Source organism: Trichosurus vulpecula, chromosome 3 (genome assembly GCF_011100635.1).
Source record: "Trichosurus vulpecula isolate mTriVul1 chromosome 3, mTriVul1.pri, whole genome shotgun sequence".
NCBI lineage: Eukaryota > Metazoa > Chordata > Mammalia > Diprotodontia > Phalangeridae > Trichosurus > Trichosurus vulpecula.
The window spans coordinates 247,225,481-247,252,956 of NC_050575.1; positions in this window are offsets into that span (position 1 = coordinate 247,225,481).

A 27,476-nucleotide genomic window follows, 5' to 3' on the forward strand; every position below is an offset into this window, starting at 1 on the left:
AATCTATGCAGCAGGAAGGCAGTAGCCATTGCCAATAACCGTGAGAAGGGTAAACAACCCCTCTCCATCATTGTAACCAGTATAGAGCTACATTAAGCTTCTGTGCTCAAGTTTGTTCATCAACTGACCCTCATATTAGTACACTGGTTGGATGGAAAATAACCAAGATTTCTGAGTAGCAGAGCTCTGTAGTACTGGGAAATCTTGTCACCTTGATGGCTTTCCCTATGTACTTATGAATTCAATTCAATTTAACTCAATTCAATTCAAAAAGTATTTATTGAAAAATGGGAAAGGGACCCACATGTACAAAAATATTTATAGCAGCTCTTTTTGCGGTGGCCAAGAATTGGAAATCGAGGGGATGCCCATAAATTGGGGGGATGGCTGAACAAGATGTGGTATATGAATGTAATGGAATACTATTGTTCCATGAGAAATGATGAGCAGGCAGAGTTCAGAAAAACATGGAAAGAATTAAATGAACTGATGCTGAGTAAAGTGAGCAGAATGAGGAGAATATTGTACACAGTAACAGCTACATTTTGCAATGGCTAACTTTGATACACTTAGCTCTACTCAGCAATGCAAGGATCTAAGACAGCTCCAAAAGACTTATGATGGAAAATGCTATTCACATCCAGAGAAAGAACTATGGAGTCAATGCAGATCGAAGCAGATTATTTTCTTTTTGTTGTTGTTCTTTCTTTCTTGTGTTTTTTTTTTGTTTTGTTCTGATTCTTCTTTCAAAACATGACTAATGTGAAAATGTGTTTAATATGAATGTATATGTAGAGCCTATGTCAGATTGCACACCCTCTTGGGGAGGGGGAAGGTAAGAAATGAGAAAATTTAGAAGTCAAAATCTTATGGAAGTGAATGATGAAAACTAAAAACAAATAATTTGTTAAAAGTATTTATTGAGCATCTAGAGATATAAAGACAAAAATCAATATATCTCTTATACTCAAGGAGATTATGAGGAAATGCATTTCCTTGTTCTTTGCTCTCTGCAGTTCTTTTGTGTCACAGACCAGTCTCCGGCAATGGGCTTTACTGCTGGAGCTCATAGGTACAATCTACAAAAGGCTGAGCAGGTGTTATGTGTCATATTGTTTGCTAAACACTGGGGATAAAAAGAAAGGGAAAAATATAGCCCCTGTCCTCAAGTAGCTCATATTCTAATTGGGTAAACAACTTGTGAACAAGTGTTTACATTATACATATATATATATACATATATATACATATACATATATATGTATGTATGTATATACAATGTAGATGGATATAATATCAGAGAGAAGGTTCTAGCCTTTGGGTAGTGGGGGATGATGACTGGGAAAGGTCTCTTGCAGAAGATGGAATTTGAGCTGTCTTAAAGAAAGCTGTTACGTGGTCATGAAGAGAGAAAGTATTAGAAGCGTGGGGGATAGGCAGTGAAAAGGCATGGAATATTAGAGTCATATTAGAAGGATAGCAGGAAGATAAATATCTCTGGATCATAAAGTATCTGAAGGGTAGTAAAATTTGAGAATATTGGAAAGGTAGGAAGGGGACAGGTTATGAAAAACTTTATTGCCAAATTGACAACTTTACATTTGATCTTAGAGGTAATAGGGAACCACTAGAGCTCATTAAACAAGGGAGTGATTTGGTTGGACCTATGTTTCAGAAAAATCACTTTGGTGACCCTATGCCAAAAGTCTGATAATCAGGTTGTAGGGACCCCAACAGTGTGTGATCAAGATAGATAATACCATTTTTTGTTCAAAGAGGTGTAACTAGAAAGAATTAAGGCTGTTTTTTCCCCCTTTTCTGTGATTCATAAGCTTACTCTGACAGCAATTTCTAAGTAAGAATTCCAAAGTGTTTTGAGCCTCGTCAGCATTTTTGGAGAAATGCATAGACCTTCAAGGCTATTTATTCAAAAGATGGTACACATCTGGATATGTAAGTTCTGGTGTGTTTCCTAGGGGGAAAAGTTTCATTTCCATTATACTTGAAACTCGCATTTCTTCTAAATTCATCAGTGAGGTGTTTATAATATTGTTGTAGAACTCGAAGGGATACAATTACAGAATCTTTACATAAAAATCTCACCAAAATCAGGAACACACAAGGGAAAGGCAAATGGTACTCAAACACTAGTTACTAATGAACCCCGTGTGCTTAAATGGAGAAGATTGACACCATTTTATTATTCAAGGGTGACATATTTGAAAACTCACACTCTCTAGGAGTTTGAAGGCAGAATAGGCAGGATTCTCATCCAGCTGCGAGCAATTATCTAGGGCTAGTTAAGCTTTCAAAAACTAACACTGTTTAATTAAAGTTGAAAAAAAAAGACATTTTGTTGTGAGATTCTGTTGTTGAAATGAACTCTAGGCCCTGAACTACAAATCTTGCCAAATGAGCTTTACTGAGAGACCTTTTCTATCCAAATGCACACATGGCATGGTGGCTAAAGAGCTAGCCATGGACTCAGGAAGAAATGACACATACTAGCTATGGGACTCTGGGCAAGTCATGTAACAATCAAGCATTCCAGTTATGTCTCTAACATCATAAATTGCAGACCTGCATGAGTAGAATAAGTTTTCTTACCTGAGAGTTCTCCTTACGATTGGGTAACCCTCTCGGGGCTGCTTTAATAATAGCACCTACTTTAAAAGTTGTTGTGGTGGTATTAAAAATACTTCCAAACCTTAAAGTGTTATACAGGTGGAATAGTGGAGAGAGTGCTGGAGCTGGAATTAGGAAGACCTGAGTTCAAAATCAAACTTAGACACTTACTAGCTATGTAATCTTGGGTAAGTGACTTAAATTTCTCTTTGCCTCAGTTTTCTCATCTGTAAAATGTGGCAATTAATGACACCTATTTCCCAGGGTTGTTGTAAGACTAAAATGAGACAATATTTGCAAAACAATTTGCCAAACTTAAAACACTATATTAATGTTGTTGTTATTGAAATAATTGCTTTTTTAAAGATTTTTTATTTGATATTTTTTAGTTTTCAGCATTGATTTCCATAAGATTTTGAGTTACAAATTTTCTCCCCATTTCTACCCTCCTCCCACTCCAAGATGGCATATATTCTGATTGCCCCATTCCCCAGTGAGCCCTCTCTTCTGTCACCCACTCCCCCTCCCCCCCATCCCTTTTCCCCCTACTCTCTTGTAGAAAAAGATAGATTTCTATGCCCCATTGCCTGTATATCTGATTTTCCCGTTGCATGCAAAAACAACCTTTATTTGAGCATCTGCTTTTAAAACTTTGAGTTCCAAATTCTCTCCCCTCCTCCCTCCCCACCCACTCTCCCTAAGAAGGCAAACAACTCAACACAGGCCACACATGTATCGTTATGCAAAACACTCCCATAAACAGTCATGTTGTGAAAGACTAACTATATTTCCCCCCCTCCCATCCTGTCCTCTTTTATTCAATTTTCTCCCTTGACCATGTCCCTTTTCAAAAATGTTTGCTTTTGATTACTTCTTCCCCCATCTGCCCTCTCTTCTATTGTCCCCCTTTTTTATCACCTTCCCCCTAATTTCATGCGGGGTAAGATACCCAACTGAGTGCATATGGTATTCCCTCTTCAAGTCAAATCTGATGAGAGCAAGATTCACTCATTCCGCCTCACCTGCTCCCTCTTCCCTTCCAATGAACTGCTTTTTCTTGCCACTTTTATGTGAGATAATTTACCCCATTCTATCTCTTCCTCTCTCCCTCTCTCAATATATTCTTCTCTCATCCCTTAAATTGATTCTATTTTTTTAGATATCATCCCTTCATATTCAACTCACCCTGTGCCCTCTGTCTATATATGTATGTGTACATATATATATATATATATATATATATATATATATATTCCCTTCAAGCTACCCTAATACTGAGGTCTCATGAATTACATACATCATCTTTTCATGTAGAAATGTAAACAAAACAGTTCCACTTTAGTAAGTCCCTTATGATTTCTCTTTCTTGTTTATCTTTTCATGCTTCTCTTGATTCTTGTGTTTAAAACTCAAATTTTGTATTCAACTCTGATCTTTTCACTGAGAAAGCTTGAAAGTCTTCTATTTTATTGAAAATCCATATTTTGCCTTGGAGCATTATACTCAGCTTTTCTGGGTAGGTGATTCTTGGTTTTAATCCTAACTCCATAGACCTCTGGAATATATATTCCAAGCCCTTCAATCCCTTAATGTGAATGCTGCTAGATCTTGTATTATCCTGATTATGTTTCCACAATACTCAAATTGTTTCTTTCTGGCTGCGTGCAGTATTTTCTCCTTAACCTGGGAGCTCTAGATTTGGCAACAATATTCCTAGGAGTTTTCTTTTTGGGATCTTTTTTCAAGAGGAAATCGGTAGATTCTTTCAATTTCTATTTTGCCCTTTGACTCTAGAATATCAGGGCAATTTTCCTTGATAATTTCTTGAAAGATGATGTCTAATTTTTTGATCATGGCTTTCAGGTAGTCCAATAATTTTAAAATTATCTCTCCCAGATCTATTTTCCAGGTCAGTGGTTTTTCCAAGGAGATATTTCACATTGTCTTCCATTTTTTCATTCCTTTGGTTCTGTTTTGTAATATCTTGATTTCTCATCAAGTCACTAGCTTCCACTTGCTCCAATATAATTTTTAAGGTAGTATTTTCTTCAGTGGTCTTTTGGACCTCCTTTTCCATTTGGCTAATTCTGCCTTTCAAGGTATTCTCCTCATTGGCTTTTTGGAGCTCTTTTGCCATTTGAGTTAGTCTATTTTTTAAGGTGTTGTTTTCTTCAGTATTTTTTGGGTCTCCTTTAGCAAGCTGTTGACTTGTTTTTCATGATTATCTTGCATCACTCTGTTTCAACAATCTGGCTAGCAGTTGCTGTGGGGGTATAAGATCCACCAACATCCAGCACCCAGAAAGCTGCCAGCACGCTGCAAAAGCACAGGTTCTTTTGATCTGCTTAACTAAGGAAAGCAAAGTCAAGGGGTTTGACAAGTTTACTTTAATCCAGCATACAAATATCATTCACTTAGTTCAGGGGAAAAAGCCAGCACCCTGAACTTCAGAACAAAAACAAACAAATTACAAACATCAACAGACAGCCCTTGTCTGATTCAAATCCCAATACATAGTTACCAGAGTTTAACAAAGTCCCAGCATCCAGGTTTATGAGCTGGAGGGCTCCTTAGCTACAGCTGCCCAGAGTCTCTGCCTCAGCACCATCACAAGTGAGAGCCCTTAAACAAATTACAAACAGACAGACCCAATACAATTCATAGTTACCAACATCTAGGTTCATCACGGGAGCTCAGAACAAGGGCTGGCCCAGAGTCACGAGCCACCACTGCTGTGGGTAAGAGCTCCAAAGAAGAGAAGGCCAACCCCTAGTTTTATACCTTTTTCGGTGTCAAGGGTGAGTGACTCACCCACGTGACCAAAAATCGTCACAAAGAGGCGACTTAAACCCACGTGGTCTAAGAGCCTCTGATGTCCAAAACCTATCACTGAAACTCATTTGTAAACTAGGCCCTCCCCTGAGTTAGCCCCACCTTTGGCCCCACCTTAGTTACCAATCCACACCCACATAGGTTTTACACCTAATAGGGGTTTGGGCCTGGGGCTTAGCACCTAGTAAGGCTCAATGAAATACACTGAATTACTCAAATGAAACAAACCAAACTCTTCAAGGGCACTTGTTGAACTAAGTGCTAGAGCCTATTTTGCTTACCAACACACACTCTCATTTCTCTTCCCAATTTTTCCTCTACTTCTCTTACTTTCTTTTCCAAATCCTTTTTGAGCTCTTCCATGAAGTGAGACCAATTCACATTTTTCTTGGAGGCTTTTGATGCAAGCTCTTTGACTTTGTTGACTTCTTCTGGCAGTATGTTTTGCTCTTCTTTGTCACCAAAAAAAGATTCCAAAGTCTGATTCTGAATCTGGGTCCATTTTTGCTGCCTATTCATGTTCCCAGCCAACTACTTGACCCTTCAGCTTTTTGTAAAGGTGTGACTGCTTGTAGAGTAGAGAGTACTTTGTCTCAAGCTTTAGGGGCCTTGTGCTGCTGTTTTCAGAGCTACTTCTACACAGCAAGCTCTGCCACACCAGCACTCCTCCTCCCCCAAGAACTGCCAACCGGGACCAGGACTCAGATCCAAGCAGGCTCTGCATTCCCGCTCTGATCTGCCCCTTAATTCCTCCCACCAGGTGGGCCTGGGCCCAGAAGCAACTGCAGCTGGAAGAAGCCCCAGAGCTGCACCACTTCTGCACCACCGAGGCTCGGGCCCACCGCGCACTCCTTTCACTCTGTTCTAGCAGTTCTACCCACTAACCTTCTCTGTTGTCTTTGGAGTTTGGGGGTTGAGAAGTCTGGTAACTGCCACAGCTCAATGTTTCAGGGCCCCATGGCCTGTTCCACCCGTCTCCTGGTCTGGTTGGTCCTGGTGCAGCTCACACTGGGGTCTGCTTTGCCCTGCTCCCAGCTTCGTGCGATAGGCCCTTCCCAGCCACCATCCAGGCTTTCCTGGGCTGGATTCCTGCTTCCTTCTGTTATTTCTTGGATTCTGCAGCTCTAGGGTTTGTTCAGAGCCATTTTTTATAGGTGTTTGGAGGGACCTGGGAGAGAGCTCATGCAAGTCCCTGCTTTCCAGCCGCCATCTAGAAATACTTTCTATATTGTTATTATTATTGTTATTGATTTAAAAAAAACCTTTTTGTTAAACAAACAAAAAAAAACCTCTCAAAAGAGTCCACTCTGATGACCTGTGGTACATAGGTGATTCTGAGTTCTTTAAGGGCATAGCAATGGAGATCAAGCACTTGCATGTACACCCAAACTAGAATTGTCAGCATAGCCTTTAGCTGTGTATCTGTTGTCTGGGGCCCTCCTTATCTAATTTGATTGAGGCTCATTCCCATCAATTAATCAATTAACAAGCATTCATAACACATCTTGTCTGTGTTACCAATTTTGCTAGATGCTGAATATATAGACAAAAATAATAAGGCCCCTGCCCTCAAAGAGCTTAGAAAGTTGGCCATCAATTTCTCCTTTTTTTTTCTTTTTGAAGGGTGGGGCTGCAGCAACGAAGACTCTGAAAAACGTCCATGCGTTATGGGAACATGCATTTGTGAATGGCAGACCCATACCCTTCCAGTTCTGGAATATTTTTAGTATGTTAGATAAAAAGGAATTACCATCTCGTTCATTTTTCTTCTTCCAGATTTTTTTTTTTTTGACTTGTATACAGAGCATCTTTATTCCAGAATCACAAAATCAATACAAATATCGCATGGCCCCAAAGAGAAAGCATCTGGGCAGGGGCATCCTCAACTTATCAACTTGCATTATTTTGCTGGATTCGTGGTATTGCCTACCTCATGGGGGAGGGGAGATTCTTCCAGAAGGGATGTCGGTGATGTGGGGAAGGAAAAGGAGAATAGAAACTGAGTTCAGAGTGCCCAAGTGCTTCAGCTACTGGGTCTCTTCAAAGAGCTGGAATTCCTAGTCCGGATAAGAGTGACTTTTACCCTCCTTCCCATGATTTGCAAAATCTCTCACCCACCAAAATCTCCTCTAGCCTGCTTCTTTTGCATCTGCCTGCGAAACATGGCTCAGAGGAGGTTGGCTAGTTGTTCAGGTGTCTTCTGTTGAAAAAAGCCTCAATGAATTTTCCTGACTGATGTGAGAGCATGAGGGTAATTATTAAATCTGCTTGGAGCAAGTTCGGAAGGATCTTCTAACCCGCCCTAGCCCTGGAACGTGAGAATGGCAGGATTTGCCAAAATATGTCCTCAGCACTGAATATCTGAAGGTGCTGACTGGAGGTCTCTCTGGCCTTAGCCTCTGATTTTCCTCCTCATCTCTCTAATCGTCTTCCTCCTAAAATTAACTTCTCTGTAGTCGTGGGGGTGAGCCCTTGCTACGTTTGAAATAAAAAATGAAAACAACTTGCAAATGCTTCTTCCTGGCCAATATTTTCTATTCCTAGCTCAAGTAAAAACCCTCTGGAACGATATATCTCAAGGCCTGACTCATCCTTTTTTGTGTTTTTTTTTTTTTTACAATTCATAAAATGGTTTTAATTATACGGTGTTTTTTCCAAGTAAACAGCTAGACAAAACTAGAATATGCTGTTTAATTTTTCGTGTATGAAGTTTGGGAAAAATCCCAGACCTGGGATGTCTGAAGATGTCAGGCAGCCTGGTTTTTCTGATGTTGTCCTCTTTTTTTTTTTTTTTTTTCAATGTTTTAAAAAATTTTTTTAATCTGTTACAATGCAGTAACACAATACTTAAAGGTAAGAGCAGCAGGGGTGCAGCCAAAAAGAGCACTATGCTGAAAATCACACCTGGATTTGTTTCCCGGCAGTGTTGCTAATTATTGACTTTTAGGAAGTGACTTAATTTGTTTTTTTTTTTTTTTTATAATGCAGTTTATTTATTTAACATATTTGGTTTTCAGCATTGATTTTCACAACAGTTTGAATTGCAAATTTTCTCCCCATTTCTGCCCTCCCCCCCCACTCCAAGATGGCGTATATTCTGGTTGCCCTGTTCCCCAGTCAGCCCTCCCCTCTATCACCCCCCTCCCCTCTCATCCCCTTTTCCCTTCCTTTCTTGTAGGGCAAGATAAATTTCTACGCCCCATTGCCTGTGTGTCTTATTTTTTAGTTGCATACAAAAAGTTTTTTTGTTTTTGAACATCTGATTTTAAAACTTTGAGTTCCAAATTCCCTTCCCTCTTCCCTTCCCACCCACCCTCCCTAAGAAGTTGAGCAATTCAACCTAGGCCACACATGTATTATTATGTATAACCCTTCCACAATATTCATGTTGTGAAAGGCTAACTACATTTTGCTCCTTCCCAACCCATCCCGCTTTATTGAATTTTCTTCCTTGACCCTGTTCCCTTTCCAAAGTGTTTGTTTTGATTACCTCCACCCCCATCTGCCCTCCACTCCATCATCCCCCTGCCTTTTATTTTTTTTTTTTATCTTCCTCCCTCTTCTTTCCTGTGGGGTAAGATACCCAACTGAGTATGTATGGTATTCCCCCTCAGGCCAAATCTGATGAGAGCAAGGTTCACTCATTCCCCCCTCACCTGCCCACTCCCCTCCTCTCCTAGAACTGCTTCCTCTTGCCACCTTTATGGGAGATAATCCACCCCATTCTATCTCTCCCTATCTCCCTCTCTCAGTAAGTTACTCTCTCATCCCTTAATTTCATTTTATTTCTTTTAGCTATCTTCCCTTCATCCTCAACTCACCCTGTGTCTGCTCTCTTTCTTTTACATATATATATATATATACACATACATACACATACATACATATACACATAGATACATGCATACATACACATTCACTTATATATATACATAAACATATATATGCATATATATATATGCATATTCCCTTCAACTACCCTAATACTGAGGTCTCATGAATCATACTCATCATCTTTCCATGTAGGAATGTAAACAAAACAGTTCAACTTTAGTAAGTCCCTTGCAATTTCCGTTTCTTGATTACCTTTTCATGCTTCTCTTGATTCTTGTGTTTGAAAGTCAAATTTTCTATTCAGTTCTGGTCTTTTCACTGAGAAAGCTTGAAAGTCCTCCATTTTATTGAAAATCCATATTTTGCCTTGGAACATGATACTCAGTTTTGCTGGGTAGGTGATTCTAGGTTTTAATCCTAGCTCCATTGACCTCCGGAATATCGCATTCCAAGCCCTTCGATCTCTTAATGTAGAAGCTGCCAGATCTTGGGTTATTCTGATTGGGTTTCCACAATATTCAAATTGTTTCTTTCTGGCTGCTTGCAGTATTTTCTCCTTGATCTGGGAGCTCTGGAATTTGGCAACAATATTCCTAGGAGATTTCTTTTTGGGATCTATTTGCGGAGGCGATCGATGGATTCTTTCAATTTCTATTTTGCCCTGTGGCTCTAGAATATCAGGGCAGTTCTCCTTGATAATTTCCTGAAAGATGGTATCTAGGCTCTTTTTTTGATCATGGCTTTCAGGTAGTCCAATAATTTTTAAATTATCTCTCCTGGATCTATTTTCCAGGTCAGTGGTTTTTCCAAGGAGATATTTCACAGTGTCTTCCATTTTTTCATTCCTCTGGTTCTGTTTTATAATATCCTGATTTCTCATAAAGTCACTAGCTTCCACTTGCTCCAATCTAATTTTTAAAGTAGTATTTTCTTCAGTGGTCTTTTGGACCTCCTTTTCCATTTGGCTAATTCTGCCTTTCAAGGAATTCTTCTCCTCATTGGCTTTTTGGAGCTCTTTTGCCATTTGAGTTAGTCTATTTTGTAAGGTGTTGTTTTCTTCAGTGTATTTTTCAGTATTTTTTTGGGTCTCCTTTAGCAAGTCATTGACTTGTTTTTCATGGTTTTCTCGCATCCTTCTTATTTCTCTTCCCAATTTTTCCTCTACTTCTCTAACTTGCTTTTCCAAATCCTTTTTGAGTTCTTCTATGGTCTGGGGCCAGTTCATGTTTTTCTTGGAGGCTTTGGTTGTAGGCTCTATGACTTTGCTGTCTTCTTTAGGCTGTATGTTTTGGTCTTCTTTGTCACCAAAGAAAGAATCCAAAGTCTGAGACGGAGTCTGGGCGCGTTTTCGAGTCCTGGCCAGATTCCCAACCAACTAACTTGACCCTTGAGTTTTTCAGTGGGGTATGACTGCTTGTAGATTACAGAGTTCTATGTTCTACGTTTGGGGGGGAGGTGCCAGCTCTGTCAGAGCCGCACTCCTCCTTCCCCAAGGACCCCCAGTCCAGACTGGGCTCAGATCTTCGGCAGGCTGTGCACCCCTGCTGTGATCCGCCACTTAATTCCCCCCACCAGGTGGGCCTGGAGCCGGAAGTAACAACAGCTGTAGCTGCCCCACCTCCGCTGCCCCCGGGGCTGGAAGCCGAACCGTGAACTCCTTCCACTCCCGCAGCTTTTCCCACTAACCTTCTCCGCAGTCTTTGGTGTTTGTGGGTCGAGGGGTCTGGTAACTGCCGCAGCTCACTGAATCAGGGCGCTAGGGCCCCCTCCGCCCGGCCTCCGGTCTGGATCGTCCACGCCGCTCAGGCTGGGCTCCGCTCCACTCCGTTCCCAGCTCCCAGCTCCCAGCTCCCAGCTCCGCGTGGAACAGAGCTCACCCAGAGACCATCCGGGCTGTCCTGGGCTGGAGCCCTGCTTCCCTCTGCTGTTCTGTGGGTTCTGCCGTTCTAGAATTGGTTCAGAGCCATTTTTATAGGTTTTTGGAGGGACTCGGGTACGGAGCTCACTCTAGTCCGTGCTTACCAGCCGCCATCTTGGCTCCGCCCTTCTTCCAGATTATTGAAAGCTATCAAGGCAGATGGCAAAAGGAGAACCTATCCCCTTAAAAGATTCCTTCTTTTCTCCAACTAAGATGTGACAATTTATGGTACTTGGGAAAATTGATTGGCAATTTGCTGAAAAGTGATTTGGATACATATTTTCATCATATGCTCCAGTGAATCCCAGTTATATGACAGACTTAAACATTTTAAAATGAACAAATAAAAATACAGAAGAAAAAGGAACAAGGTATCTTACTTGTGTAAGGAAGCTTATTCCATTCAACAAGTAGAATTATTAGGGACAAGACAGGTGTGCTTGATTACATTCAAATAAAAAAATCTCTACAAAGAAAATATATGAAAAAAAGAATGGAAAAATTACAGCAAACATTACAGATAAAAATTTGGCATAAAATATGTAAGGGCCTATTTAAAAAGTTACAATAATAAGTGCTAATCTACAATGGTCAAGCTATATAAACAGAAAATTTTCAAATGAGGTAAAATGATCAGGCTCACCAACTATCATAGATAGAAATTAAAACCACTTTAAGGTATGGGGCAGGAATAATACCCTAATCCACTAATGCTAGGCTAGTTTTAAGATACTGAAACTTGTGAGTTGGTGCCATTTTGGATATAACCAGATTCCCCTACAGATACCCTTAATAAAGCTTTAAAATGTACTATAGCATAATTGAGATTCATAAGATGAAGAGTATTTAAACATGGAGGATGGAGTAGAAAAATGTATAACCTATGACCTTTACTTTCATCTGAACTGGATATAGGAAGATGAACACAATTACACACAGAAACACATAGAGATCATGGTATGGATATGTATTAAATTCAAAAGAGAAATAGAAGGGGATAGGCAGAGGGGAGGACATTAGATGGGTTTAAGAGGAGGAGTAAATAGGCAAGGGAATAGTCATAAGCAAAACAAGCTACAATTGCAGAAGAAGAAAGGCAGATTAAAAGAAAAGGAAAAAAAGATAAAAAAAACCACAACCTGGCTTCAGCGATGGGACAAGCACAAAAAAAGAGGGGCAACAGAACATGAATAGGCTGTTATAGTTATAGATCACAAGTGTTTGGCAAACTTTCTCTCTCATCCCCTGCTTATCTATAAAGAATGTGTGGGAACAGAGAAGAAAAAAGTACAAGAAGTCAGAACGAAGGGAAATATATAACAATAAATAAAACATACAGCATTAATAAGAATCATAAATATGAATATCCACGAGATGAAGTCACCCATAAAACAGAAAAGGATAGTGAAATTTGTCCAAAAAAAAAGCATCCTATAATATGTTGCTATAAGAAAGACACTTGAAACAATAATGATTAACATATAGTTAAAATGAAGGGCTGGAGCAAAATTTATTATGCTTCAATTGAAACTTAAAAATCAGGGGTAAGAATAATTATTTCAGATGACTATAGTGTTATAGACTTAAAAAAGAGAGAGATAAGCAGGGAAACGACTATATTTAAAGGCATCATAGATAATGAGTCAATATCAATGTATTGAGGCACAAAGGCTTCACCAAAAAAATGCAAACAATTAGAAATAATACACATCATTTACTGATCTCATTGCTGTTTAGTTCTTTCAGTCATGTGTGACCCTTTGTGACCCCATTTGGGATTTTCCTGGCAAAGGTGCTGGAGTCGTTCGCCATTTCCTTCTCTACCCCATTTTATAGATAATGAAACTGAGGCAAGCAGAGTTAAGTAGCTTGCCCTGGGTCACACAGCTAGTCAGTGTCTGAGGCTAGAATTGAACTCAGGTCTTGTGACTCAAGGCCCCAGTACTCTATCCACTGGTGCCACTTAGCTGCTCAGTTTTAGTAATCACAATGAAATAAATCTGCATTCAATAGAAAGCCATTGAAAAAATCATTAAGATTAACTGTAGGTGAAACAATTCTAAAGAATTGGTGGGTCAAAGAACAAATTATAGAAGTAATAGCAATTTTATAAAAAAATTATAATAATGAGACAATATACTATACCAAATCTTATAGGATACAGGTACATCAGTCTCTATAGGAAAATTTATCTCTAAAAATGTTCACCAACAAAGGAAAGAACGAATCAATGAATAAGATGCACAACTAAAGAAAGGCTATAAAAATAATTTTTAAAACTCTATTAACAAAGCATAAATTCTGAAAAATCAAGAAGTTAATAAAATTGAAAGCAAAACAATTAAATTGATGATAAAACTAGAAACTTTAATAAATAGATTAATTTAACTAATCAGATTTGAGAGTACAACCATTTTTTATTTAAGTTCACATTAAAACTGAAAAAGGAAAATTCATAATAATTGATCAAATTAAGGAAAGCATGAGAAACTATTTTACCTGATTATATGCTAAGAGAACTGATAACTTAGAAGAAATGGGCACTTACAAAAATGTAAAAACCCAGATTATTGAAAGAGAAAAAGATCAAATGACCCCAAATCAGAAAAAAAGTTAAAGAAGCTATAAATGAACTCTCCCCCTCAAAGCCCTTTAAGACTAGATGGTTTTTATAAGTGAATTCTATAAAATATTTGAAGAAAAACTAATTCTAGTATTAAATAAACTGAACAGAAAATTGGGAAAAGACATTCCTACAATCTCTTTCATTGATACAAATGGAGTCTTCATATCTAAAACAGGAAGAGACAAAAGAGATAAAATTATAGTTCAATATCACTACTGAATATTGACACTAAATTTTAAAGCAAATTCTTAACAAATATGTCAAAATAATAGAAATATTATACATTATGACCAGGTTAGATTTATTTCAGGAATATAAAAATGATTCATTATAAGGATGCTAATCAGAGTTCCTAAGACTTTCAAAGGAAATAGTCTATATTATTGTTGTTATTTTATATGTATATATATACATATATGTATATAATTTTTTTCCTAATGCTCCTCATTACACCTTACATCAGTTCATAAAAGTTTTCCAAATGTTTTTTTTTTTCTGAAACCATCTCTTTAATCATTCCTTACAGTACCATAGCATTCCGTCACATTTGTATACCAGGAATTGCAGCAAATCTCCAATTGATGGCCATCCCCCTTAGTTTCCAATACTTTGACCTCACAAACAAAACTTCTATAAATATTCATTCTATCTATCTATCTATCCCTTCGTCTGTCTGTGTCTATGCAGGTACTTACATGGATGGATAGATAGACAGATAGATAGCTATACATACATACATTATGTACATATAGATACATGTATAGACAGACAGATAGAGAAAGACGGATGAATGGATGGATGGATGGATGGATGGATATACACAGACCTAACTACATAGATAGAACTAATTATTTTAAGAAATATTAATTACTCGTGTGTAGGTTGAGCCAATATAATATAAATGACAATACTGCCTAAATTAACTTACGGAATGTTACCAGATCCATACAATTACCAAAGGATTACAACACTACAGAAATTAACAATGAAATTAATATTGAAGAACAAAATAACAAGAATCTCAAAAGAAGTAATGAAAAAAAGTTGAAAGAGACATCATCTAACACTGGCAGATATCAAACTGTTCTACAAGTCATTAATCATTAAATTTATTAATTTAATTAATTAACCAGTTAATAGAGATTAATCAGTAGAACAGAAAAAAAATAGTACAATGTTGGTAAACCCAAAGACCATAGTTTTTGAACTAAAGACTCACACTATTTGACAAAACTGTCCAGTAAAACTGGAAAGCTGTCTGGCAGAAATTAGGTATAGACCAACACAGCATGTATCAAGACAAATTTTGAATACATAGGCAATTTAGACATAAAAGTAAGTTAAGGAAGAACTTATCTTTCAGATCTATGGATAGGTAAAGAGTTCATGACCAAACAATAAAGAGAAAGGATCACAAAAGATAAAATGAACAATTTTGATTATATAAAATTTGAAAGGTTTTCCACAAACAAATCTAATGGAATTAAAATTAGAAAGGAAACAGGTAAGTGGGAAGAATCTTTGCAGCAAGTTTCTCTAATAAAGTTTTCATAACCAAGATATATAAAGAGTGTATTTCAATTTATAAGATATGCCCTAAGAGTTAAATAGTTGAATGAAATTAACAGACAGTTCTCAATGGCAGAAATTCATGCTATCAACAACCATATGAAAAAATTCTATAAATCACTAATAATTAGAGGAATTAAAATTAAAGCAATTTAATGGTTCCATCTTACATCATTAGCTTAGCAATGACAAATTTTGAAGGGGCTTTGGGACAACAGGTACCTTAGTACACTGTTGGTGGAGCTGTGAGCTGGTACAGCCATTCTGGAAAACAATCAGGAACAATACCCAAAAAGTCACTAAACTGTGCATACCATTAGGCCCAGAAATACCACATATACCCCAAAGACACACACATACACACACACACAACATATCTAACTACAAAAATACTTATAGAAATTTTTTGATAGCAAAAAAAAGGAAAATAAAGAAGTCCACATCCACTGGGGAATGGCTAAACAAATTATGGTATATGAATGCAATAGGATATTTTCCCAACTTAAGAAATGATAAAACAGATAGTATTAGAAGAAATTGGTAAGACTCTATGAACTGTTACAGAGCGAAGTGAACATAACTAGAAAAAAAAATTTCTAGAATGATAATAACATTATAGAGAAAAGCAATTTTGAAAGATTTCATTTAAACCTGATTTTATTTATATAAAAAGTTTTTTTTATAATTTTGTTCATATATGAGTTCAATGATCTTAGAAAAACATGGATAGACTAGCATGAAATAATGAAGAGTGAAATGAGCAGAACCAAGAGAATGCTGTATACAGTAACAGCAATACTGTTTTAACAACTTTGAGTATCTAAGCCATTTTTACTATTATAAATACTTAAATTAAGTACAAAGAACCTATGAAGACACTATCAAAATCCAGAGAAAGATCCGATAAATAGAAATATATAGAGAATGATTTTAAATATATATGTATACATACACATATTTGTGTCTAATGGTAGCCATCATTAGGGTGGGAGGGGGGAGAGAAAAAGAGGGGGAAAGAAAGTTACATCATAACCTTATTATATATCTAAAAGATATAGCAAATTGTACATAATAAATTTTCAGTTTCATGTGCAATCATTTTTTTCTTTTTACTATTCTACTACATTATGGAAATTCTTGTTTTATTTCTTAAGTTCAGAATAGAATAAATAAATTTAAAAAAAGAAAATAGAATTCTGTTCAATGAAATGATAAACCACAATATGCAGAGAACTGAAGGTAGAACATCTTATCCATCTCTGTGTGGAGAGGTGATAGATTTATAATATAGAAAGAGACACATTTTTGGACATGGCCAATGTGACTATTTATTTGGCTAGATTATGCATATTTGTTATAAGGTGTTTTAGTTTAAAAAAATGTTCAATGGGGGTAGGGATAGGGTCAAATAACCAATTCATATAAAATATATATTTAAATTTCCTGGAGACTTAATTGGTTCAGTTGACAGAGCTTTCTGGTACCCAGCTTTAAAACCTTAGGCTTCTTACTGGAAGACCAGCAGCATTATGAATACCAGCATAGGAAAGCTACTTTCAGCTGAATTAATGCTTTATTCTCCCTGCATCTCCTTCCTCTGCTATGGCAAAGCAAATTTCTTTTTCTTAACTTTCCTATTTCTAAGGATTTCTTCTTTCCTACCATTCTTGAACCTGGGGTTCTGGCCTGGCCAGGGTGAGGATTGACCTCCTATGATGGGCGTTTTCCATGAATCAAATGTGCAACAATGATTAAGGGAAAGGAAAGTCAATACTGGCAGGTTTGTGGAGAAATAGGTATAGTCATTCATTGTTGGTGGGAATGCAAACTTGTAGAATCTTTTTGATGCTATGGTCTAGCAATATACAGTAAAAGTTGCGAAAATAATTGTAACTTTTAATGCCATCATTCCATTGTCGAATTATGCTTAAAGTTTAATAAAAAGAACAAAAAGTAATAACTTCTCAAAGATTTTCATAACAGCAATACATGTCACTATAAAAAATTGGAAGCAATCTAAATGTCTAACAGATGAATAGTTAAATAAATTGTGGTACATTCATGTAATGGAATACTATAATTCAATTAAGACTGACAAATGTGAGGAACACAAATAAATCTGGAAAGACTTAGGAAATGATACGAAGTGAAAAGCAGAACCAGCATAGAGTACACACCAGCTATGACCATAAAAGAGGAAAAATGAATTTGAATGAAAGGATAAACAAATAATCCTGATGAGTACTTAGAGGGAGTGACTGGAAAACTGTCATGATACATTATGTGGTAGTAGGAGTAATCAGAGGAATCCTTCCTATGGAACTGGTCATGCATCTCACTGGGAAAATCCTGATTGGTCCCCAGTGTTTGCCAAAGATTGTTGGCTACCGAGTATAAAGAGTAATAGACTTTTGTCCAGGAATGTCTGCTCTCATTAGGCTAAATAAGTTAGATTCCATATGCAATAAAATTAACTTAAATGTAAATAGCAACTAGGACAGTTTATTAAATGGTTGTATTAGTGCTCTATATTGTATTTCATAAGACATTTAATTTTTTTTAAAGATGAGAGAGAGGAGGAATTATTAAGAAGTTAGCTAGGTGACACTGTAGGTAGAATGCAGGACCTGGAATCAGGAAGACTTTAGTTCGAATGTAACCCCAGAAGTACTAGATCTGTGACCTTGAATAAGTCTCTTAACCTCTGTCCACCTGTAACAACAATGTTACTTGCAGCTGCTATGGGGGTGTAAGACCAATAACACCAGCAATCAGGAGGGATGCTAGCACAAGTTCTTTGATCTGCTTCTCTAAAGGAAAGTAACTTTAAAGAGGTCAACAATCCTACCTTAATCAAATATATAGATACATGTATGTATATATATATACATATATGTGTGTGTGTGTGTGTGTGTGTGTGTGTGTGTGTATAAAATTCACTTAGTTCAGGGGGAGCACCCTGAACTTCACAGAAAATATAAATAGAAATTACAAGCAGAAATCATATAAACAGAGCAAACATAAACAGCAAAGACCAACAGACAGGGCTTCCAACTGTGTGACCAGAAGTAATACATCCATAGTTACCAGAGAGAAAAGCACCAACATCTAGGTTTTTCAAAGCCAGGGCGGTGGAAGGGGGGGTGTCTCCTTAACTCAGAGTCTTATCTGGCTAAATCATATGAACACTCTTCCAATGAGTGAGCCACCAAAGCAAAATGCTAACTTTCTTCAGGGCCAGAGGGCATCACAACCCTTGTGATGCAGGCTCATGTGACTCAGGCTTCCATGTGACTTAGGTTCAAAGCAGGTCACGTAGGCCTATTAAAGGGTCGGGGAAGATCTTCAAATTGTATTAACATTACATCACCTCAGTGACCTCATCTGCTAAATAAGGATAATAATAGCACTCCCTCCTGGGGCTGTTGTTAGGATCAACAACGATACACGTAAAACATCTTTTAAACTGTTACCTAACTGTTAGTTGTTGTTGATGATGATGATGATGATGATGATGATGATGAAGATGATGATGATGAAGATGGTGATGATGAAGATGGTGATGATGATGGTGATAATGATGATGATGAAGATGATGATGATGAAGATGGTGATGATGATGATGAAGATGATGATGATGATGATGAAGATGATGATGATGAAGATGGTGATGATGATGATGATAATGATGATGAAGATGATGATGATGAAGATGGTGATGATGATGATGATGAAGATGATGATAATGATGATGATGAAGATGATGATGATGAAGATGATGATGATGAAGATGGTGATGATGATGGTGATGGTCCCAGAAGAAATGGGACAAAACGGAATTGAGAGCACAAATATAGGCCCACTTCAACCTTTGAGACTATGACAAAGGTGGAGAGGATCCGTGATGACACAGAGTGGTTTTAGGGTACAGAGGAAAGGAATTAGTGAGCTTATTAAAGGTGGCCTGACTTATCTCTGTAAAGTAAGGTTTTCTTCCGAAAGAGAGAAAGGGATGACACTAAGGGCTTGAGGAGAGCAAAAAAGGTTTAGAACAGCAGTTTTGTAAGTATGATAGACGATAGACTCGACCTGTAGATTAAAAGGATTGTCACATGTCAATATGTTCCCAGTTGAAGTTGGATAACATGAATTTGTTATGGAATGGTTGTAAGGTTGTATAACTTCCTCCAGTAGGGTGGGCTACGCAGGTTAGGAAGAGTGCAAAGTGGGGAGACCATTCAGCATGTGTGATGCAAAGTTGGGTGCGAATAGTTGAAAAAAAAGCGGGCAAAGGAACCAGTAGTGGAAGACATAGATTATATGTTTAACCATAGGGTTAAGTCTGTGAAGAGAGAGAAAAGGTGGAAAGGAGGTGGTATACTGGGGGCAGCAGGGAGAGATGGAGGTAACTGAGGTCATAGTGAATTCAAAAAGATGTTTAGAAAGAGTGGGGAAGAAGAAGAGTTGGGAGGACATGATACTGTGATGAGAAAGAAATTATCAATACCATGGAGATTATAGTTATGGGTGATTGTAAGGTCTAAGATATGACCACCACTGTGAGTAACTGCCCTAGAGAGATGGAAGTCATGAGAATTGAAAATATTGCTGAATCGAAAACCCGGAAAACTGTTGAAAAGAACCTCAACATGAATGCTGAAGTTCTCAGGAATGAGGGAAGGAGTTACGGTGCAGAACAAGACTGTGAGCCAAGTACGTTGTTTTTTATTTTATGTACAGCCTATATTTACTTGCCGTTGTATAATTTGTGTCTACTCCATAAAACATAAACTCCTATAGGGTATAGACTGACTTTTTTTAATAGACTTATACTATTTGTCCCCAGGACCAACTGGCAGAAGTTGCAAAGAGGTAAATGTTCTAACATCAGGAAAAATTTCTTAGAGATACAAGCTATCAAAAAGTGCAATGGCCTGCTTCAAGAGGTTGTAGGTTTTCACCTCCTTAGAGATCTTCAAGCAGAGGCTGTATGACCACTTTGGGGGTATGTTATTATGTTATAGTAGGGATTGCTTTTTCTTGCATGGCTATATACTAGATGACTACTGAGGTCCCTTCAATTCTCAAGTTCTATGATTCTATGATTTTTAAAATTCTTTGAGGAAGGAGAAAGAGCGACCTAGAATTCAGTATGTAGAAACAACAAGGATCTTGTCAAGGTGATATACATAAATGCAGGGGAACCTCAAATGAGCAATGGTTGGTTATAGATAGCTATTATGGAAGCAGTTTTGGAATGAAGAAGTCTTCCTATTTCTTCTCCTTTTCTGGTGTGTTAGAGGCATGACAGAAGAAGCAGCCCACACAGGGGAAGGTGGATGGCATGGGATGAACTATATTCAAGGGAAATCCAAGTTTCCATGAACTTCCCAAAATGGAAACGGGGTGAAAGGAAGAGGCCTAGGATGAAGAGTTCCTTAATGTTAGAGTGGGATACTGGAGGGTACAGAGGAAGGATCAGGGAAATGAGAATAGGACTAGAAAAGGCAAGGGCTGATATGGATAAGGATGAGAGTTCAAGGGTGAGGTAGCAAGGTATAGAAAGTTTTGCCTGGGTAGATATCAATTCTGAATAACAAAAATTGGAGGAATGGGAGGTAGAAGTTTGCTAGCTATGGGACAGGGCAAGTACAATTTGATAGAATAGGAGAGGGATGAGTTAACGGTAAAAAAAGAAGAGAATGTTTTATGGTGAGGGAAATTTTTTATTCTGTTCATTCCCTTAATTCTTCTAAGTCCTGTAGGCCACTCAAACTCAACATATCCAAAATAGAACTTATGATCTTTCCCCTAGATCTACCCCTCCTGAACTTCTTATCACTATCATGTGATTTCCTCTCTTGTTCCAAAGCTCAGGACATATGTCACTGTATATAAGAAGACTTTCCTGATTCCCCATTAGTGATTCCCCCGCAATTTATTTGGGTATATTTTGTGTTTATTTATCTGAGCTGGCCCATCTTCCATGTCCCATGAATGCAAACTCTTTGAGGATAGGAACTATTTCTTTTTTTAAAATTTTTGGTCATTGTATTCCCAATAACTAATATGGTATCTGGGATATAGTAGGTGCTTTATAAATACTTGGTGAAGGTAGGGCAGTGAGTAGAGCATTGGCTCTGGAATCAGGAGGACCTGAGTTCAAACTTGGCCTCAGACAATTGACACACTTACTAGCTATGTGACCTTGGGCAAGTCACTTAACCCCATTTGCTCTGCTTTCCCCCCTCCAAAAAAAATACTCAGAGAATCAAATTAGATTGGATTGCATTCACCAGGGACAGTCACTTCATCCTTCTTACCTTCTTTATCACAGTCATATGAGAAATGGATCCTGGGACCAAGAAGGTCACAGGTAATGAAAACAAAGAAGGTCATGTGTTAAGAAGACTTCTAGTCCCTATCCCTGTGAGGGGCCAAGATTGATAGCAACTGTGCCTCTTCTCCTTCAGTTACAGATAGCTCCCACACCTCTAGGTCATGTGGTGACAAGGGACTGAGTAGCTCATGATTCTGCAGTTGGAGATGGCAGGCACTTAGTAATAACCTTCACTTTTCTGGAAAAACTTCAAGTTGGTTCCTTTAGGCTTTTTGTCTCCCTCCTCATTTTTCTAAATTAGATCTATACTTCCCCAACCATTAGCATTCAAGAAAAGTAAAAACCTATGTACTGGTCAATTTTAGTTTTTCTGTTTTAACTACTTGTTTTGCAACCGTGTTGTTTTCTGTCCTTTTTCATTACAAATAGACACTGTAACACTTACATAATGGGTTTCATTTGGAAAATATGATGTTCGCTCCAAACTAGTTCTTTCCAAATGAACTTTTGCAACACAACACACTCATGAGCCTGGGACTTCATGGTAGGGAGTTAGATTTCAGGTTAATTGAGTTAATATCTCTGGTGTGTTTATAGGGTGAAGAGTTCTGCATCAGGAATTGTAGAAAGGGAGAACTGAACATTTATGTTGAAAATGAGGCCAAAACTATTTTATTTCTGGTGGATGATGCCCCTGAGGAAACTTTTTAAAAAATATCATTGATATCTTTTGTTTTTACATCATCCATATTTCCAAATGTATCCTGCACCCTCTTCCCCTCTCCAGAGAACTACCCCTTAAAATAAAGAATAAAAAAAGGAAAAAACAAACAGAATTCAGCAAAGCCAACCAATATATTGAACAGTCTGACATTCTATTCAGTATTCCATACCTATAGTCCCTTAGTTCTGCAAAGTAGTGAAGAAGAGTACCTTCTATATCTGTCCTTCAAGGCCAAATTTGGTCATTATAAATTTGAAACACTGAATAAATTCTTAATTATCTTCATGAATGATAATAATGATAACTAACGTTTACATAACACTTTTAGGTTTGCAAAATGCTACACATACATGATCTCATTCTATCCTCACAACAACCCTGAGGTGTTACTATTTTCATTCGACATACAGAAGAGGAAACTGACAAAGACTGAGAAAGATTAAGCCTAGAGTCGAACAGCTATTCAGTATCTGAGGTAAGTTTTGAGTTCAGGTTTTCCTGACTGCAAGACCAGAAGCCCATCCACTATGCCACCTAGCTGCCCCTAATGGAGGGAAGTAGTGGCAAAAAGAATGAGAATCATTTGTATTTAGTTTGAAGACATACTATAGATCAAGGAAGCTAGGCGGCAAAGGAGACAGTGTTACTCTATATCGAATTACCTATGTGTCACAATGTTGCACTCAGAAAGACACGAGTTTGAATTCTGTCTCAGAAATGTACTAGCTGTATGAACCTGGGCAAGTCACTTATTGTCTCTTGGTCTCAGTTTCCCCATTTGTAAAGTAATGGGATTTGTTTTTTTTGTTTGTTTGTTTTTTTTTTTTTACCTCTCAGGTTCCTTTCAGCTTTAAATCTATCATCCTATGATGTTCATGCCCACTGATTTATAGGAAAACCTTCACGGATTTAGCATTTATGATTAAGCCCATTCACTATATGCAGTAGCATGGATGTGCTTGCTCCCTGGTGTTATTCCAGTTACACCAGCCAGTACAGCCTGCAGATGACTCCAGATTTCAGCAAAGTATCTGACAAAGTCTCAATGATATACTAAGGTATGGTTCTGACCATGACGGTCCCTTTCACAAAAATGTGTGGTTGCTCCCTATTGTGCCTAGGATAAAATACAAACTCCTCACTTGGCACTTAAAGCCTTCCACAGTCTGTCCAACCTAATTCTGAGTCTTTTTTTTTTTTACTTTACTTCCTTATCTACCTTAAATGGGACAACTTGTTCTTCCCAGACGTCAACATTCCATCTCCCATCTTTCATCTCCCTGGTGATGCAAAGCTATCTTTCCCATGCTTACAATAATATTAACAGCTTACATTTTTATGCCATTTTAAGGTTTGCAAAATTCTTTCTTGACTAACTTGTTAGGTTGATAATGTTTTATTATCTCTTCTTTTAAAGATAAGGTAATGGAGCCTTGGAGATATGAAGTGTCTACCTCAGGCTCACAAAACTAGTTAAGCAACTGAGGTAAGATTCAAACCTAAGTCTCCTAATCTCAAATGCAGCTCTCTGTTCACTAAGCCACAGCCTCCTATCTTACTTCAAGATTCAATTCAGATGGTATCTCTCAGATGAGCCTTTCCTGATACCCCCAGTTATTAGTGATCTCTCCCATCTGGAATCTTCCATCTCTACCTCACCCTCCTCACTTCTTATCCTATGTTATTCTTATCTGTATTCATGTTTCATCTCACTAACTGAATGCAAGCTCTTTGAGGGCAGGATATTGTGTAGTGCTTTATACATAGCACACAATTGATCACTGTTCACTCAATTGAATCAAACTGAATCCTTTGTGAACAAGATGGAGTCTTGTGGGCTAGATCAGGGCTGTCCAACCTTAGGTTATCTTAGGGTGGCATTAAAAGAAAATATAGTACACTAATAGAAAGTGGGGGAACGCGCATCACCAATATGACAGGAGAAGGCGCGAAGCGCAAAAACAAGCACAAAACAACAAAGCAACAACACAACAGTATAAAGGTAGGTGCATACTGACTGGTCTGCATCGTACAGACGACACGCATCCCACAGATCCAATTGAAAATTCCATGTGATATGTTCTATCCACAATACTGCTTTAAAACATCAAAGAAAATTAACAACAATGAGATTATTTATTAGTGATGGAATTAAAATATCTAATACACAGTCTGTGCAAATTTTATTTTTTTGCTCATGAAAATTGAAACCCATAGGCAGGCCACATAAAATCACACTACAGGTCACATGCAGCCAGCAGGCTATATTTTGGACAGCCCTGGTCTAGATGACAGCAAAGTTAAATGGATTTGGAATTGATGGAGTGACCATACCCAATGAGAAGTCATTAATGGTTCAGCATCAATTTGAAGGAAGGTAGACTTCCCAGCAACACACTGTACTTGACCCTGTGCTTTTTTTGGTTACAGTTTTATCATTGACTTAGATGCAGGCACAAATGGTAGCTCTTTCACATTTATAGATGGCATAAACTGGGATTGATAGCTAATACACTGGATGGCAGGTAATTCTCCAAAATGATTGTAAAAGGCTAGAACATTGGGCCAAATCCAATCAGATAAACAAATGTAAGGTCTTATGCATGAGTTAATGGAGGAAGCATGACTAGACAGCAGTTTGCCTGGAAAATATTTGGAGATTTTAGTTGGCTAAAAGCTCAATATGAGTCAACACCGACATAGCAGCCAAAAAGGTTAACAAGATTTTATTTCACATAATTTAGAGATGAATGGAGTGAAAGTCTTTCTGTCGTCTGCTTTGGTCAGACTACGTCTTGAGTATGTTTCTCAGTGGCAAGCGTTTCAACTTAGTAGGATTTCAACAATTTAGAAAGTGTCTAGGGAAGGGTAACTAGGATACTGAAGAACCTTGAAATAATAAAAGGGAATTGGGAGGGGGACTTAGTATGTAGAAGAGATTATTTGGGTGGGGAAGGGAGCTGCCTTTAAGTATCTCCAGGTATGCTGTATGGAAGAGAGAATAAACTTTTTTCTTCTTGGGCAGTATTACTGCCCAAAACTCTCATTAGTTGTGTGACCTTGTCAAGTCACTTAACTTCTCTGTGCCTCAGTTTGCTCACTTGTAAAATGAGGGAGTTAGATTCCATAGCCTGTAAGGTCTCTTACAGCTCTAACTTTAGGATTGTATGATCCTATACTGTGGGGAAAATGTGTACAAGTGGCAGTAAGGCTGATTTCAAAATTTCTAAAAAAAATTTGTAACAATTAGAATGATACAAGAGTTTGATAGGGTAGACAGGGAAGGGAGCAAACATTTATATAGCGCCTAATATGTACCAGGCACTCCACTGAGCACTTTACAAATATCTCATTTTATCCTTACAACAGCCCTCAGAAATAGATGTTATTATGATACCTATTTTATAGTAGAGTATACTGAGGCAAACCAAGATTAAGTGACTTGTCCATGGTCATAGATCTAGTGTCTAAGGCCAGATTTGAATTCAGGTCTTCCTGAATCTAGGCCCAGGGCTCTATTCATTTAGCCACCTCTACCTTGGGAAGTAGTGGGTTTCCTCTCACCTGAGGTCTTCCAGTGAAGTCTGGATGATGATTTACTAGGACTTTTATAGAAGAGATTCTTTGGTAGGTACAGGCTAGATTAGATCACCTCTTAGGTCTCTCCTAGATGAGATTCTGAGGGATGGCTAGGTGATGTAGTGGATGAAGTGCTGGGCCTGGAGTCAGGAAGACTTATCTTCCTGAATTCAAATATAACCTCAGATACTTACTACCTGGGTCACCCTGTGCAAGTCACTTAACCTTGTTTGCCTTAGTTTCCTCATATATAAAATGAGTTAGAGAAGGAAATAGTAAACTACTCCAGTAGTTTTGCTAAGAAAATCCCAAATGGGGTCACAAAGAGTAGGGCACAACTGAACAATAACTCCGAGATTCTGTGCATTGAAATAATTTACATAAACTTTTATAAAGTATGAGTATGGCACAGTATAAAAGCATGATGAATACAAAGTCATAGGACTTGGGGTTTGAATCTTGGCTCTTCTATTTATGTATGTGACTCTGGGGAATTTTCTTCACCTCTCTGGGCTTTAGTTCTCTGTGTAAAGTGATGCAGGGGGTCCCTCAAAGAATGAGTTTTGATGACCATATGAAAAAATAGTTAAAATAAGTAGAGAATTTATCCCATCTGTGTCTGATAGGATAGTTAGGAAGTTATCCTAACTACAGAAAAACAACCCTCTACCTTGACTCAGATTCCTTGGAGCAGCTTTTTTTAAGATAAAATAATTATGCACACATCATATTTCATAAATCCCTTCACAAATTTTGCTCTTATTTTGCCCCCACCTAGAATGTTATGTATAATCTCCAAGTATAACAGGTATGTCTCATGTCTTGTGTCCCATTTAGACTCACTATTCCCTCTTATATCTCAGCTTCCTTGTATGTAAAATGAATGAGTGAGACTCAATGGCTTTCTAAGCTCCCTAACAGCCTTAAAGAGGATCTTATGATCCTGTACTAGGAATTATAGTACAAGGCTGAGTGACCACTTATTAGGAATATTGTAGAGAAGATTCCTTCTCAACTGGTTGTTATTCAGAACAGTCTCTAAAGTCCCTTGCAACTTTTAAGATTCTGTGGTTTTATAATGGATTGTGGTCAAAGTAATGGAGTAGAGTTTTCTCAGAATTGAGTCAGAAGGAGCTATCCATTAATATCATAGAGATTTCTGTTCTAGATCAATTCTGTTTGTTTTTTCTTTGGAAACTCTCTCTAGCAATCCAGACTGGCTTTAGCGGTTTCTCGAACTATTAAGTGGCTTAGTAATATAGGCAAGAGGCGATGAGCAAGGGTGGTAGCTATGTGAGTGGAGAGAAGGAGTTGAATTTGAAATATGCTACGTAGGTAGAAATGACAAAATTTGGCAAGTGACAGAATATGAGGGTGATGTCCTTTATCCATGTTGCCATCTTGCCTCTCTGAATTCTTTAAAGTTTGA